This window comes from Anas platyrhynchos, chromosome 1 (genome assembly GCF_047663525.1).
Source record: "Anas platyrhynchos isolate ZD024472 breed Pekin duck chromosome 1, IASCAAS_PekinDuck_T2T, whole genome shotgun sequence".
NCBI lineage: Eukaryota > Metazoa > Chordata > Aves > Anseriformes > Anatidae > Anas > Anas platyrhynchos.
In genome coordinates, this window is record NC_092587.1 from 183,034,710 (window position 1) to 183,052,190 (window position 17,481).

A 17,481-nucleotide genomic window follows, 5' to 3' on the forward strand; every position below is an offset into this window, starting at 1 on the left:
TGATGCAGTGGCCACAGTGCTTGTGATGTGAATGATTCTAATTAAGCCTGGGAAACCAACGATGAATGAAAGAAAGGATTTATTCAAGAAGATTGAAGCATATACACACATATTCATAAATACAAATGCAACTACAAATACAACAAAAACTTTAATAAGTGAAAACATCAATTTTTTCATCACGTAATAGCTTGTTGCAATTAGAGAAAATATCTCATATGTAGTGTGGGTCTTCCTCCCTTAGTTACCCAAAACAGGAGATATTTTGAAGAGCATTACAGCTTCTTCTCTCCCCATTCCCTTCCCTCCCATGCTGCCAATATATTATTTATTTTCTCTAAATTAATGAAGACTCTGAGTATTTTATCTCTTTGCTTTAACATGCTGTAGTGAATTTTATTTTGAATATTAAATTAAATGTACTATAGTTGCCAAATTTCTAATGGTAGCTTTCCTTTCATGAGGAAGTGAAATATGTTTAAATCCTTCCATTGGTGTTCAGAGAGTATAGTGAATGTGACTAACAGTTCAAAACTGAACCACAAAACAGGCTATAATTCAATTTGAAAAAAAAAATAAAAAAAATAACCTTACTGCTCAATTTTTGGCTTGGGTATCAAATACGGAATACATTTCCCTTCATACCAACAAAGCTGTAATGCTTTGTTTCCACTCAGGATATAATGGTTTAATTCTCACTTGTATTTGCATTTGCTAAAAGCAATTTTTAAAACAGTTTATCATATGGGTATTTTTTGTTTGTTTGGTTTTTTAAGTGCCTCCAGTGAAGACATATTGTACAACAACAACAAACCTAGCCTTTATTGTCTACAATTATTTCAAATTTTTTAAAAGCAAAATAAATTTGAAATAAAGTTGGTAAACTAAACTTAATTCAAATTTATAAACGCAGATACAGCAAAGAGGAAAATAATACATTCTAGATTGAGTAGTAAGATACCTAAGTGAAAAGAGATGTTGTAAATTACTTTCATCACTAAAAGATAGACTGAGAAAGGTTTCATGATTTCCAGGTACACTTTGGTTAAATACATATCCAATTTTTTAGTGGGTTGATGTTCTGTTCTGCACATGAAGGCATGCAGGCTTGTAAAAACCCTGCTGGAATTTTATAAGACTGTGCCTTCATTGCCAGAGGGCAGACTCAAGCCCAAACAGTTTCATATTAATTAATTATAAGGATTAATATTAAGAATAATGGGTTTATTAGTAGTAGCAACTTAATTATAAGCTAGCAGTAGGAGGCTATATAGCTGTCATTCTTAAAGGAAACCTTGCAGTGAGTATGTCAGGTGGAACAAATGATTTGGGTCCTTCCTTAACAGGACACCAAGCCTTTCCTAGGAACTTTTTCATATGCCATGTCACAAGGGCAGGTGGAGTTTGTAAACAGTCTGAATTAGGGCTGAGTTTTAGCTATTTGAAAGAACAATTTGGACACTTGATCCTAGGTTTTGAAGACAGTAGGAAGAAATCCAACGTGGGAACTCTTGAGGTAAAATTCCTACCCATATTTCCTCCAGTGATACAGTAGAGGAACAGTCCAGTCAGGCTTCAAGAGGATTGGGATGCTGTGAAAATATCTAGTCCTGATATTAAATGGCATTTTTTGAGCTGTTTTATAGCTCTGTGTGCTCATGTTTCTGTTCAATTTCTATTTCTGTCAAAAATACATCTTTTGCTATTTTGAAGTTGTTGCCTTTGTCTACTTGTTTCTACAAACAACAGACTAAGCCTATGGGATAAACCCTGGGAAGAAGATATTCTCCCCTGTCTATAATGCAAATCCTTAAAATGTCACAAGCTGATCCTCCGCAGGATGCATAAATGTATACCCATGTATTGAATTACTATTGCTTTTTTTTTTTTCCATTTTTTTTTCCAGAAAATATCAGATAACTGAATCAAATTCTCAAAATTATTTAACTAAACAAGGTATGCTACTACTTGATGACTTTAGTTCATCAAATGCCAAAATTCTGTACAAAATGTGTTTCTCACTTCATACTTTAAATTACAGTGGAGTGATGAACACAGTTGTAAATTCCTTAAATTACTAAAAACAAACCCTGTGTTCTCAGGCTGCTGTTCCTGCTTGAAGAATCACATCATTAACAATTAACAGTTTGAGCTGCATGCCTTGGCACATCCCTACTTGTTCATCAACACAATAATAAAGTTGTTTACAGTGAAGAAGAAAATAAAAATATTGCATGTAGGAAAATCAGTAGTGTAAACATGGGAGGTCTACGCATTGTCTTCTTTCTTTATTAAGTCTGAGTAAAAGGAGTTCCAGTGACACTGTAAAAGAAGACACAGATTAAAGCAAAATAAGTGTGTCCCTAAAAGCAAAACTTAAAAGTTTTGTAGCATGCAATTACTGGGTACCTCAAAAAAAAATATGCCTGCGTGTTCTTTAGGGATTAAAAAAAGAAGCGAAAAATGAAAACATTGAAGAGACTGTCATTGGTTGACTTGCTCTGTGTCTGGTGCATGTATTATCATCAGCAAGTATTGAAGGAATTCCTTTCTCTCTTATAAGAAGAGCAATACCAAATGATTCAGTTAGAGATTTCCAGAGTGGCACAGACATTTCTAACTCATTAGTTAACCCTAATAGAAGCATGTTCAATCCTACCATAGAATTTAAGCACTTTGCCTACATATACTAAGGCAAAAGTCCACTTGGCTGATGCTGAAGATGCCAGCATTTTCAGACTGAATCTGCAGCAGAGTTGATGCATTTGTTTTGTTCCCTGTCAGTGTGAGTTAGAAGGATATTTTTTGGAAATGGTTCTCATAGACATGGATATGATTATATACATGGAAGCATAATCATGCAAAGCGAAAGAGCAGAGAATTTGTAAACTTCATGTAAAGATTATCTGTACAAAGAGAGGAAAAAAAACAAATAGCTTTGCCTACTCTGCAGTTGTTATCAGAGGTTTGAACTGTGAAATAAGAACATGCCTTGTACCCACTTACTCTCTCTGGCTAGATTTCATTGACAGGACACTGAAGAAATGTGTTATCTTACTGTTCGTGCTGTCTCCATTCAGGTGATCATGAAAAGAGTTCTGTCCCATCTGCCACTAGACCAGCTCTGTGCTGGTCCGGCCTCACCTCGAGTACTGTGTGCAGTTCTGGGCACCACAGTACAAGAAAGACACTAAACTGTTGGAGAGTGTCCAGAGGAGGGTGACAAAGATGGTGAAGGGCCTAGAGGGGAAGACGTATGAGGAGCGGCTGAGGGCACTGGGCTTGGTCAGCCTGGAGAAAAGGAGGCTGAGGGGGGACCTCATCATGGCCTACAACTTCCTCACGAGGGGGAGTGGAGAGGCAGGTGACCTATTATCTGTAAACACCAGTGATAGGACCTGCGGGAATGGTGTTAAGCTGAGACAGGGGAAGATTAGGCTGGACATTAGGAAGAGGTTCTTCACTGAGTGGGTGGTGGCAAACTGGAACAGGCTCCCCAGGGACGGAGTCACTGCACCAAGCCTGTCTGAATTTAAAAAGCGATTGGACTGTGCACTTAGTCACTTGGGCTAAACTTTTGGGTAGACCTGTGTGGTGCCAGGAGTTGGACTTGATGATCCTTATGGGTCCCTTCCAACTTGGAATATTCTATGATTCTATGAATCTGGTTGAAATGAAGCCCAATATCAGATTGTCACAAGCAAAACAGTCTTAACTGAGGAAATTCCACTTGCTTTTATTTATTGCCAGTTAAGGTAAGTTTCAAATTACTAGTTCTGTTGTTGGGAAACTGTCCTGGTTTCAGTTAGAGTTAATTTTCTTCCTAGTAGCTGGTAGAATGCTATGTTTTGGCTTAGGATGAGAAGAGTGCTTATAACATGTTGATGTTTTAATTGTTGCAGAGCAGTGCTTACACCAAGCCAAGGACATCTCAGCTTCTTGCTCTGTCCTGCCAACGGGCAGGCTGGGGGTACAGCAAGAGCTGGGAGGGGACAGACCCAGGACAGGTGACCCAAACTAGCCAAAGGGGTATTCCATACCATCTGACGTCATGCTAAACAATATATAGGGGTGGCTAGCCGGCGGAGGGGGGCCGGACTGCTTGGGGTTAGGCTGGGCATCGGTCAGCGGGTGGTGAGCAATTGCATTGTGCATCATTTGTTTGTACACATTATTATTATTAGCACTATTATCACCATTGTATTATTATTATTATTATTATTATTATTATTATTATTATTATTATTATTATTATTATTATTATTATTATTATTTTCCTGTCTTATTAAACTGTCTTTATCTCAACTCACGGGCTTCACTTTCCATTTCTCTCCCCCGTCCCAGAGAGGGAGGGGGGAGGGTGAGCAAACGGCTGTGTGGTGTTTAGCTGCCAGCCAGGTTAAACCACAACAGAAACAAAAGAGACAAACATTAAATAAACACTTAGGAAAAGCACCTTCTGTCCCTCCTTGTATCCTCTGATAAGCCCTCACGTGTTTCCCCACATGTCTTCTCCTGTCTCTGGCTGCAGGAGATGAAATGTGCCTGAGCCACGGTGCCACAGACTCCTCTGACAGGATGGTGTTTCATCAAAGGGTGAGTCAGCACTGTTGATTTTGGAACCATTTGGAACCAGCAGTGACCAGCATGAGGCAGTTTGAGAGGTGAGAAATTCTTATTTTCATTCAGAGATTTTATTGTTTCCATGCTTTAATGTGTTTTTTGATGTTTCTAAAGCCTCCCAGTGTCTCTGCTCTTCCAGCCAACAGAGCACTGTTCATTACAGCAACCAGTAATTTTCTCTCTGTGTCTTTGGTGCCTGTGGAGCATCAAAGCCCAGCCCAGCCATGGCCTGGGCATAGCCATAGCACAGAAGGGCAGTTCAACTGACAAAACACAAGGCATGATCCTTTAACAACTCAGAACTTTGATTTTACTGATATAAATAACATTACAGAAATGCTTTACTTCTTCTGGTTTCTTCAGTGTTGAGTTTCTTTATAAGTTCCCATACAATTGAGTTTATGTGGAATGCATATATAAATTGGGTATACTGTGGGAACAGTAGCACTTCTATTTCTTTATCTTTTAGGGCTACTAATCATTAAGTGTTTGGAAGGACATGAGGAGCACTAGTAATCACCTGATCCCAAGGCACACAAAGAATAAATACTAGAATTTGGATAATCCTTTTCACACAAATTCACAGTTTTGAATTAATTTTTTGAGTACAGTTTCTGGCTATAAGACTGTAACTAAATTACCTACCTACAGAAAAGGACTTGTAACTATACTTTGCATCCTAAGCTCAAGCACTGGTATATCTATGAAAAGCTGTGATATACACAATGAATGTAACACATAAACAAAAAAAACAACAACAAAAACAAACAAACAAGCAAAACATTCCCTGAACCTTTCCTTTAATTCAAGGTGTCAACAATCATGGGATGCTCAGTCTGTTCTCTGTATTAATGAAATACAGTGAACTCTTCCTCTTTCATATCAGTTCTTGTACCTAAATTGGAGAATAAATTGAAAGGAAAGTATGTTTTCACAAGAAACAAGGGGGATGAGTCACTGTTAGATTGTGCATCTGAAAATTAGGTCTAGGCACCTTAGGCTCCTTTTATTACCAGTGGAGAGAAAAAAAATAATTATGTTGTCTTGTGATCAGAGTCCAACAAAGGGACTATTAACCCTTCTTTTATAGTGTGTACTTTCATCTCTTTATCTTAAAGTATCTTACAGGTATTAGATCATTATTGACATCCCACTGTCAGATACCTTAAGCTAGACAATATGGCTCCCACTCAACAAGTCCTCTCTTACGTGCCTTTAGAAGTATACCTGGTGGAAAGAAAAAATGATTTTATGCTTCAACAACACTACTAGAGATCTCTAGTATACATATCCAATTTTACTCTTGTTGATGTTTTTTGATGCCTTTCCTTCCTTATTTTTTTAAATTGTATTGTAGATTCATATTTAAAAAGATTCAAGACCTTACATACTACTTATTTAGTACTCTACCGCAAAATTGTTTTCATTCCTTCTCTGTAAATATCAAACACAAATCAATGAAATACTAAAAGTATCTGTATGCTAAGACTTAACTCTAGGAAAAGTCATTAGAAGTACATATTATAAATCAATTTTATGTTACAAACACTTTATTTGAATTTCCCATTATCACTGTTAATGAGAACCTGAACATGTCCTTTTTCAAATTATTTATCTGGCTTGTGTGTTAGAGAAATATACTGCAATATTCTTCAGGTCAATTACCAAATGCATCAAAGTTAGTAATATTTCTAATATTTTGCTTACTATTCTGTACATCTATAACAAACTATGGGCACATGTCACCTATGTAGCTGTAGAAATAATACAGCATCAATCAATCTTGGAAATTGAGTTAAAGTTGGCAATTTTATTTTTCTGCGCAGTTGTTAAATATTTAATATTTCCTCTTGTCCTTCAGGGAATAAATTTAAGAAAAATGACTTCCTTTCTAAATGGTCTCACTTTTACCAAGTGCCCCAAGTAAGCCTTTCGTATGATAAATTACGCTTGGTTCCACACAGCTACTACCTGCTCTGTTTGAAGACCATAATCAAGCTCATCCAGATGCTTTTGCCTCCTTGCCTTCTAGATAAGGACTCATTGTGAGACTTTAAAATAGCCCACTTTCAGTCAAGGTTTTTTTCTGTGTATATAAATGCTAGAAGAATGGTATATTACTTAAATATTTAAACTGGAGTATGTGCAGTTATTTCCTTAAATTGTTTTAGGTACAAGAAAAAGAATGGAATTGAAAATCAGTGAGGAAAAAAAAGAAGAAAAAAGAAATAATAAAAAACACACAGAAATACTCCTTTGCCATTATAGAGAGTTTTCCACATATCTGGATGCATAAGTAATTTACATTGTTTGTGTTTAATCTAGTGAACAGATAATGACTGTCCTTCAAAATATTCTTACTATATGCATTTTGTAATTCATGTATAAGCTTGTTTTTTGAGTAAGAGTAATATATTTTTATTAAACATTAGTATTCTGAAACTGAGTGAATACTGAAAAAAATATTAAGTAACATTTCAAACACTTCTGTATATAATTTAATTTTTGATTATTATTATCTATTTTCATTAGCTTTTCTGTGACTGAAGGAGCAAATTCATGCTGTGTTCATGTGAAAGCCCACATGAAAAATCTGTTGTCAAGCTAAACTTAATTACAAATCAGAAAAGGTTTTGGAACAGTTTCTCAAGGTAAAGAATGGATCTTCCAATAACCTGAATGAAATATTACTGAGAAATATAAAGCTAGAATACTAAATAGTTAACAAGTCTCAGAGTTACAGTCACAGTCTCAATACATTCCATAAGACAAATTTCTTTTCATAAAAACTAAAACAGTTATAAATAGCAATGGCAATCCCTTTGGCTTGTGGAAAACTTTAGGTGTTTCAGCAAATGGTAGTCTGAGACAGTCACCTGTTCAAAGCATGGTCTGGAGAAGCAGAGGATTGGTGCCTGAGAAAGTACTTACTACCAACTATCAAGATGCAAATGGCATAGAAAAATTTGTCTCAGTAGAAAACTTACCTGAGGAGGCCCTCATCTGAATTAGGTGCCTATACCAAATGAAAATAAATAAATAAATAAATGAACAAATAAATAAGAGGGAAAATGTTCCTTTTAACACCTTTTTTCCTAGTCCTGGCTCAGCTTCCTGGGGAAAGAATTAATACAGAGAGGTCCAGAAAGATCCTTCTCTCTTTCCTGTGAAGGCCTTACTGCCAGGTTAAGAGCTGTAATGTGAGACCTAAGGCAACTTAGACATAGGGAATTTAGGGTCTATGGCATTAGAAAGCAACTGAGTGGAGATTTCAAAGGGTTTGGGGGAGCCACAAGTATCAGATCCATGGATAATATGGACTGTAGTTTGCAATCTCAACATAGGTATAGCTGCTACCCTTGCCAAAATTACTATTGCAACATATTTATTCTACAGAGAGCAAAGAAATCTTTGCAGATAACCCCCAGACAACAGGGTCAGAACCACTAATGCACTCACAAATAAAAAAAAAAAAAAAAAAAAAAAGGAAGTAAAGAGTAAGTAAAGGCTTTCTTTTTTTTTTTTTTTTTTCACAGCACTCACTGCCTTTGAAATTTCCTCACTAAATATGTTCTTTCTAAAAGGTGTTTTTGTACCAAAATAGAATGCATTATCCAGTCAGTCTCCATGGTAACTTTGTTTCTTATTAAATGGAAAAGGGAAAAAAAAAAAAAGCCTAATTAACTCATATGACCTTTTATTTTTTAAAGTGTTAAAGCTATACCTTTAGTGACTGTGTCTGCTGTATATTGAAAGATGACTTCTCCCTTTGGCTGTTTTTCTCTTTTAAGAATTACAGCTTCTTCACATTAAATTTAGATCATCATGTGCAAACAGTGAGTGGTATATTAAGGGGTAAAACGATGCCTCTGCCTCTTGAAGCTTCTCTTAACTTTCAGACATAAAGCTACTTTACCTTGGCTCTACAGGAATACTCATTATGTTCCTCATTCTCTTCACAAAATCCTAAGTGTTAGGCTTCCAACAATGATGTCTAATCTTAGTCAAGTGTGATTCCTTAGACAATTAGTTTAACCCCTTTATTCAAGGAAATACAGTAAAATAAATTGCTTTATCCAAGCCTTTCAAAAGCATAGCAGAACAACAATGAAAAGGAAAGACACAATTATATAAGGAAATTTCTGAAAGAAAAAGGTCAAGAAAATCCATGGGCCTAATAATAATTTACACTGTGGCTTCTTCGCATTTGCCTGAAGTGTAATAGTCTTAAGAAAAATATTTACTGTATTTGTATAACAAAACAAAACTGGGAACTAAATCAGACAAAGGATAATGAATTCTGTATTAAAACAAAAACAACATCAACAAACATATTCTTCAAAATTTTTCTATTTCTACAGAATTACATGTATAAAAAAAACAAATGTGTATAAAAATTACATGTATAAAAAACAAACAAACAAAAAATATTTGTTTGATAGTTGAAATTTGAGTCTATAATTTTGAATTTTCCATGGATAGACTGAATGCTTATGAGTCTTTGCCCAGATCTTCCTGACATTTAAGGAAGAATTGCTTAAAAGTTTGACACTGACAAACAGCATCTGAGATGGGCAGTCCTGACACAGCTAAAAGGTTTTATATAAAGGCTTCATCAACAAAGCTGCTAGGTGGCCCTTGGTCATGCTTAGCCTAATCTTAGCCTAATCTTGACTGAGGAAAAAATCATTATGGGAAGAAAGGGAAGGAAGAGAAAGACCCCCAGAGTTTCAAACTTAGTACCCTGAGGGAATTACTGAAACTACAAACATATACATGTAAGTGGATGTTTCCTCTCCCCACAGGCACCCAGGTATCTACTTGATATTTACTAGAGACTTATTACTAACACAGCAAGCAGCAGAATTATGTTGTTTATCCAGGGCATGATGCTAAACAACACTCTTTGGGGTTGCAAACCTGGCAGGTAGGTACAGAAGGGCTATTGTGTATCAGATGGAGTAGGACCCCTTTGGCTCTTTGAGGTTCCTCTGTCCTCACCACAGAACCTCCTCTGTGCACCTGGGAGGCATTACCTCAGCACTGCCATGTAACTGGTTCTTGGACACATGAAGAAATTTTTTTTTCTCAGAGAATAGAATGCTCCTATTCCTTTTCTTTCTTTAAATAACCTGCTGTCGTTGGTATTTAATCTGTGTATTTAGTCTGAAGGGTCATTGAGGGATTCCTGGTGACTCAAGTAAATAAAGATATTTGAAATGTCACTGCTCTGTGACAGCACCTGGTCTAATTGAAGCTGGCTCAAATAAACAAAGGGTCAAGGAAAAAAGTGTTTCAGAGACACTGATTCTAAGTAACACAGAGTGTTCTCAGTGGAAATGTGAGCCTCTCCCTATGTATTACAAGATTTTTTCAGATTTGGCATGCTAGTTCTAGAAAACACCTATTCTTTATAAATATGTTCTCTGAACACTGATTTACCCTTCTAAACAGTGTAGTGCTCTTCGTTGTGGGCTGTTTTTTAGGGTTGCCTTTTTCATTGGCCTCTTTATTAGCAGACTTAAAGTTTATCTGCAACAGAACAGAAAAAAAAAAAAAAAAAAGAGTTATGTTTAGTATGTGTTGGTTCCCTTGACACAACATCCTCTGGGATTAGTAGCACCCCAAGTACTCTATTTTATGCACAGTCCTTGGAATTATGGGCCAGTTACATAGATTAAGGCACTATTGTGGTTTTCATTGAAAAGAGAGCACTCCAAAGTCTTACATTTAGAATGAAATAAGGTGAGAATATAGGATACAGTACTGGCACCTGGCCTCTTGGCAGAAAATCTGGGAAGGAGTGGAAAACAGTTGAAAAATTGTTAGAATATATGTGTAGTTCAAGGTAGGCCTAGCTCCTGGGATTTGCAGGAGGAAGGAGCTGCCTGTTTTACTTCATAATAGATTCTGATCAGCATACAAAATAATATAAATAAATATCTTCTCAAATAACAAACCTTAGATGAGAAAGGGCTGAGAAATTATCCGTAGATTAGCTGTTTAATTCAGGCTGTTATGGTATTGTTATGGCAACAGAGAAATGATGGAACATGTAGAAAAAAGTAAGGGAAGGTCCTCTGAAGTCTGAAGAAGAGAGTTGGTAAGAACAGAATAGGCACCTTGAGGCTGGGCAAAGACTGGCTTGTGCAGGTATTTAAGGCTATAGTGGACTGTCAATGCAAATGACGTGTACATGGGCTAAGACTAAAGTATCTGCTTCAGAGTACGAAGTTTTGCCTCTGATATGGGGTGACTGCATTCACACAGGGCAAGTCCCCTTAGCATTCAACTGACATCTTCCACCCTGCAAATGTTGTTTTTTATTGAAAAGAATGTCTTTCCTAAACAAAACAAAACAACAACAAAAAACACAATGCATAATGCAATTGCTCACCAGCAGTCAATCAATGCCCAGTCAGTCCCTGAGAACTCCCATGGCCAACTCTCACCAGTTTTATTGTTCAGTGCGATGTCATCATATGGTAGGGAATATTCCTTTGGTCCATTTGGGTCAGCTGTCCTGGTTGTGTCCCCTCTCAGCTCTTTGTGCACCCCCAGACTCCTCTGTCAGGGCAGCACAAGAAGCAGAAAAGTCCTTGACTTAGTGCAAACAATGCTCAGAAACAACTAAAACATCAGTGTGTCATCATTATGTCCATCCTAAATTCAGAACACTGCACTATATCACCTACCATGAGGAGAACTAGCTCCATAACAGCTGAAACCAGGACACATACATAACTGGTTATTTATGTCATGAAACTAAGGATGTGTGTTGCACACCCTAGAGGATAGCATGCCAACGTGAATACAGGTATGTGAAGTTTTTTGGAGGTACACAGAATGATAGGAGACAAATCTGGTGCATTCTTGTTGTGACCGCTTTTTGATAGCCATCTCAAATCATCTCTCAGCAGAACAATGAGAGGATTTTGCTTTAGAGTAAACTAGTCCACCAGGCAAGAGAGCTCAAGAATAAACTAATGCTTGGCCAACTGGGGGACCGGGTCTGGGACTGATCTGCTGATGCATATACTCATGAGCTTTCTAGTCTCCCAGATACAACAAACAAACAAACAAACAAATAAATAAAAATCCTCTCAAATTCATTAAGAGCTGTTACTGTGAAAAAGCACAACCCAGAGCACAGCAATAAATGGTACCAACTTCAGGGTGATGTAGACTTCACTGATGGTTTTAAGTGTCTGCAAGAAGCATCTGACAAACACACAGAAAAAGAAAGGAAAGAGTCTGAGAATGAATATTCCCAGTGTGCTTGGGACTATCGCAAACTGCATCACAAAGGTACATACGGTTTCCAGAGGCTTTGTTGTGTACTCTCATGACATGGATTCAGCATGTCTGATAAGTAGCGGGTGTAAGTTTGTCTCACAAAAGATCACACTGGAGTTCTGGAAGTGATGCTCTCCTTCTGGACTCAGATAGGATCCTGGGAGCATTTGTGCTGCTCTCCAGAAAACAGTAAAGATCTATAAAGCAGATTTTTCATATCCTGAATTTAATTGTGTGCTTTTGATCATCCCATTCTGAAGAATGACAGTCTTGCCTGGGTATACAGTGATGCAGTAGCACTGTGATGCTGCAGCATATTTGCTCTTTCTGTTACTGTTTCTCGGATTTGTGAGTCATAGCTTGTAGCAGTGTGCTGCAGAGCAGGAGCAGTGTGGATCCTGAGGCACTGTGAGAGGCAGTTCCCTTAGAGAGGAAGGCAGGAATGGTTTTAAACTGAAAGAGGAGAGATTTAGCTTGGATTGTAGGATGAAGTTTTTTGCTCAGAGGGTGGTGAGGCCCTGGAAAAGCTGTGGATGCCCCATCCCTGAAGGTGTTCAAGGCCAGGCTGGATGGGGCACTGGGCAACCTGATCTAGTGGGCGGCAACCCTGCCTATGGCAGGGGGGTTGGAACTGGGTGTTCTTCAGGGTCCCTTCCAACTAAAGTCATTCTATGATTCTATGATTAAAAACATATGAACTGAAGACAAACTAGAATGTGACCTGGGGTCTGGAATGGCCTTGCCAAAGATATCACCAGGACCTTCAAGACAGCTAGTATTCCCAAAGAATCCCCAAATAACTTGCAATGTGTGAAGATGGCTGGGAAGGGCAGAAAGTACTTTATGGACCTGAAATAAGTGAAGAAGGCTTGGCCTACCTTGCTGGCATATCCTTTGGGAGCAATCTAACAGAAGGTAACATAGATATAGGATTGCAAAGCACTTTCTCATGGGACTCTGCTGTCTGTTATTCATTTTCCAGGCTGGGGACACACCTAGCCCCAAAGTCAGCAGGACGAAGGAACTGACCTTACAGTTGTTGGCGTTATAGTACGTGTGAAATGTTGTAGTCATATGCAAGACAGTAGTTCAGAGAACTGTATGCAAGACAGTAGTTCAGAGAACTGTATGGAGAATCACTCATGCAATGCCTGGGATATGTGATATGATTTTTGAATATTGAGTATGCTTAGACCATCAGTATAGAGCAAAAAATGGTGAACAGAGTTTTAGTACTATAGGATGCAGAGCAAGGCACCAAGCTTCTTTTTTTTGTTTTTTTTTTTTTTTTCCAGAACAATTCTTCTATCCCTTGCAGGGAATCTGGATGGGAAGTCACCCTCCCTTAACAACTGTCCTCAGAAAGCCCACAACATTGATTTGAAAAATCTGTAACTGTCGCTGCCACATTAACTGACCACTGACTGCTCCTCTAGCCCTGCCTGAGCTCCAGTTTTCTGATGGCACTGTGATTTAAAGAGTTCCCTCATTCTAAATGCCATGCAGAGAGGCATGAAGACAAACAAAATGTCACAGCAAACAGTGAAGAAATGAGCATAGCATGAGCAATATAGAACTCTGATTTTCTGTATCTCAGTGCAATTTCTGATACTGGTGACCCAGCAGAAATGTGGTCTTAAACAGAAGCATAAAGGGAAAAATAAACCATCTTCACTGGTGAGAACCATGCTGAGTTTCAGTGAGCCAAAGAAAAAACTGAAAGGTCAGCAAGGAGCTGAAGTAATAGATATCACAATTAAAAGTTATATGAAAGTTGCAAAACACAACTGATTTCTGTCACTGGGGAAAAAAACAAAACAAAACAAACAAACAAAAAAAACAGTAAACTCTACCAATCTGGGAAACACTTTGAGTATTAGGGCATTCACTTCCTTCCACATTGTAATGTCTGACTCTAGGAGAAGCTAGACAACTCTGTTACCTTTTGCCCTTACCCATTCTGTATCCACATTAAATATTAAATACAGAATGTGAATCAGATCAGGTATGGCTCTAGTGAAGAGTGATGTTACAATAAATGTCCCTGTAATAGCATTTTATAATGTTACGATGACTTTTCTGTCGTTGTTTTCACAATAGAAATGTATATAAATTCTCTGTGCAGAATAGTAAATAATTCCACCACCAATAATTGTTCAAGTATTTCAAAACAAGACTATGCAAAAGATACCTTAGGAGGGCAATCTTAGTCCAACAACCTCTTCCTAGGATATCTGAGGGTTTTTTTTGCTAGTCTTTTTTTACCTCCTCTGTGCCACAATATGTTCAACAAGATGGGAGAGGAATTGCTGAGACATCTCCAATCAACCTGTTCAGCACTTCATTGTGATATTTAGAAATAATCAGTAAATACATCATGGTCCATTCATACCTATGCCAAAGCTGCTCTTTAGCATAAGCAGATCTGTATCATTCTTGTTCTTTCTCTGCTTGAGATATTTATAGACAACAATGACACCCCCTCACAGCATTCTTTCTGCTTGTCTAAGCAAGCCACACTTCTCAGTCTCAGCTATTCAAATGTGTTTTCCATTCTCTGGAACAGTCTAGTTAATCTTCCCTGAGTTCATCTTATCTGAATTCATCACCATGAACACAGGTAATCGGAACAGTATGATTTGCCTGATGGGACCTCCAGAGGACTATACTACTCATACTTCTCTTTCTCCCTGTAGTAAGGGATGCTTTCTAGATTTAAAGTTCTGTTTTTCATGATTTCATCAGTTTAGCAGACATATTTCTTTAGTGACATTCTGTTCCCTGAAATTCATCTAAGTATAAACTCCATGTTTACAAATAAATTCTCAGAACTCTTTCTGTCTACATGGCAGTACACTTTGTGCTATTAACATTCTGTTCATTGATTATTCTTTAGTCTTCATGGCCATCCTCTTTTCCTGTATTACTTTCTGATCATAGTCTATACAGCTAACTCCAAGCTTCATCCCACCACCAAATTAGCATATAGTGTCTTTTATTCTTGTTTTATTTATTTTTTAACATTGTATTCCTTTTCATCTTGTAAGTATTCCTGAATGCTAATAGTATTTTTCAGTCTTGGCTTTTTATTTTTATCCAATGATGATCAGATTCCCTGTTACTTTTTCACAATAGGTGTCACTTCACTGTGTGAAGAATTCTTACTGATTTCATCTAAATAACTTACAGAGTAAGATAACACTTACCAAGAATGCATCTACATTTTACTTGGAATGCAAAAAGCACCACATATTTCTAGTTTACAGGCTAAGTAAGAATTTACCAAGTACTTACATTTTGAATCAGGATTATTATTCATTCAGCAGTGCACTTCTCTTTATGGAGCATGCCTTAAGAGTAGATTCTTCTCTATAAATGCACAGAAATACAGAAATAATAAAATAATGTGGCTGAGACTGTGTTTCCCTGTAAACTGATGGTTACAAGAAGCACTATTGGAACAAGTTTCAAATGTTTTTTTAATTATTTTTTAATTATTTTTTTTAGGAAAAGAGGATTTATTATCTGTTTAACTGTTACAAGCTGATCTGAATCCATTTAACCTAAGGCTTCTAACAATAATACAGTTGAAATAGTTTTAATTATTATAATTCTTATTGTAGACAGTCAAATATTTTTTTCATTAAAATCTGTGGCTTGTTAAATGAACTAAGACTCATTTTAAAACAAAATGATATTAAAAATGAGTATGTCATCCATTATATGGAGAGACAACAAAGATTATATATAAGTACTTTTTGTTTGTTTTGTTTTGTTTTGTTTTGTTTTTGAGATTGTGCAGTAAATCAGGGCCAAATCCTGATTTAAGTCATGACCATGTGTTTCATGATATGCATAGTTTGCAAAGTGTCATTTGTGTTGCTTAGGAGTAAGGCATGTAGCACCTTCTGATATCCTTGAAAATAGACTGTAGCCTCCATTATTAACAGTGCAGATACTCCTGTCTTTTGGTTACCTACACGTGTACATGGCAAGGCTGCAGTGTAGCTATGGCAGTGACTTGGGGAAAAAACCTCATCTTAATATCAGCTCCTGGGCAAGGAGGTGGATTCCTCACAGGGGTGTCTTAGCAGATTTTTTTTTTAGGGGATCCTTCACTGAGGCATTTAAGCAGTTTTCACCAACAGCTCTCTTCAAGGCCAGGCACCTCAACCATTACCTGCTGACCCTGAGCCCAGGCAGATAAATACCCACACAGTGATGTGCTCAGGGGCCTGACAGTCAATATCACTGTATGCATGGTCTATGATAGAAGAAATTACATTGTTCAATGTGAAAAAGTGCCCCTAGATAGCAAATAAATCAGTAGTACTCTTATGTTGTTCAATGAAATTAGTTGAATGGAATTGATGTCTATCATTGAGGTTAGGTAGATTAGTTGGCTCCTGACAAGGTATTCTCCTTTTAGTGATGGGTCCAAAGAAGAAACAACCAATAGAAATATTACAAGTAAGAGAACTTTGGATGTTTACATCCCTTAATCTTTATTTTATTTCATTTTATTGAGAAATCTTTTCCTAGTTTTGCAATAATATATATGAATGTTAACTTTGGTCTTCTTGTTCCAGGATTTTCATGAATGTCTTGTGAGGAATGTTTTAACAATTCCAATTCATGTCCATAAATTCGTGTCCATAAAGAATAATTCTGTTTGAATCCTGTCTGCCTCTGGCCCCTGCACTGGCAGTTTAATTCTTGAACCACAGAGGCAGTGTGTCCCAGTCTCCCCCTCATTCCAGTCAATTTATCAAGTCTTCAGAAAACACTCCTTAAATTTATGAATCTGTTTGCTTTTGTTATTCCGGACTTCTATTTCTAACAGTTACAGCCTTTTTTCCTGTCTTCTTTGAGATTAACTTAACACTGCTATAGATGTGTCTGTGAATGGCTGGGGAAGAATGTTTTAATTACTCGTGAAGCGTCAAATAAGAAAGCTGTTTGTGTTTGATGTCTGGGAGTTTCAGAACAACTGATAACAACTAGTGACTGTTATGGGATACTATGTGGATCTTTGGTATCTGGCCAGGGGGCCAAGAGATTAAGAGGAAGGAAAAAGAAGCTGAAGGACGGTTGGGAGACAAGACCTGCGGAGAGTGTACAGAGAGTGTTCCATAAACTTGGAACAGTGCCGAGTAAGTACAAAGGGTGAGAGGAAGACTACGAGCCTTCAGCATGAAAGACCCCTAGAGACCCCCAGAGGAGACTGATGCGCATGCTCCAGTAGGAGGAACTGGACCCTGGAAGCTAATTATAATAATCTACTTTTTTAGAAGTAGTAATGAATATGTATTAGTCTAGGTGCATAAAAATCAGCTGCTTGATGTAACTGGTGTGCGTCCTGGTGGAGCGGAGACTCCCGGTGCACCCAGCGCTGTTTGCTTACCTCTATTCCTTTATATTCTTTTAATAAATCCTATTTTTTTTTATTTAATCCTAATTTGAATCCTGAGCCATTTATAACAGTCTGATACCAACAAAGGAGGTAAAGGAAGACTGATGTGATAAATTGAAGAGAATTACTAAAACCACCACCATTTACCA

At 37.3% G+C, this 17,481-nt stretch overlaps 1 long non-coding RNA gene across 1 annotated transcript in view; it reads left to right on the plus strand.

Annotated features, from left to right (window-relative positions):
* Positions 1-4,534: 4,534 nt before the first annotated feature.
* LOC110351687 (uncharacterized) overlaps positions 4,535-17,481 on the plus strand; it is a 28,050-nt gene continuing 15,103 nt past the window's right edge. Inside the window, exon 1 of the long non-coding RNA XR_003500929.3 lies at positions 4,535-4,664. This is a non-coding gene — a long non-coding RNA (uncharacterized lncRNA). The remainder of the gene's footprint in view (positions 4,665-17,481) is intronic.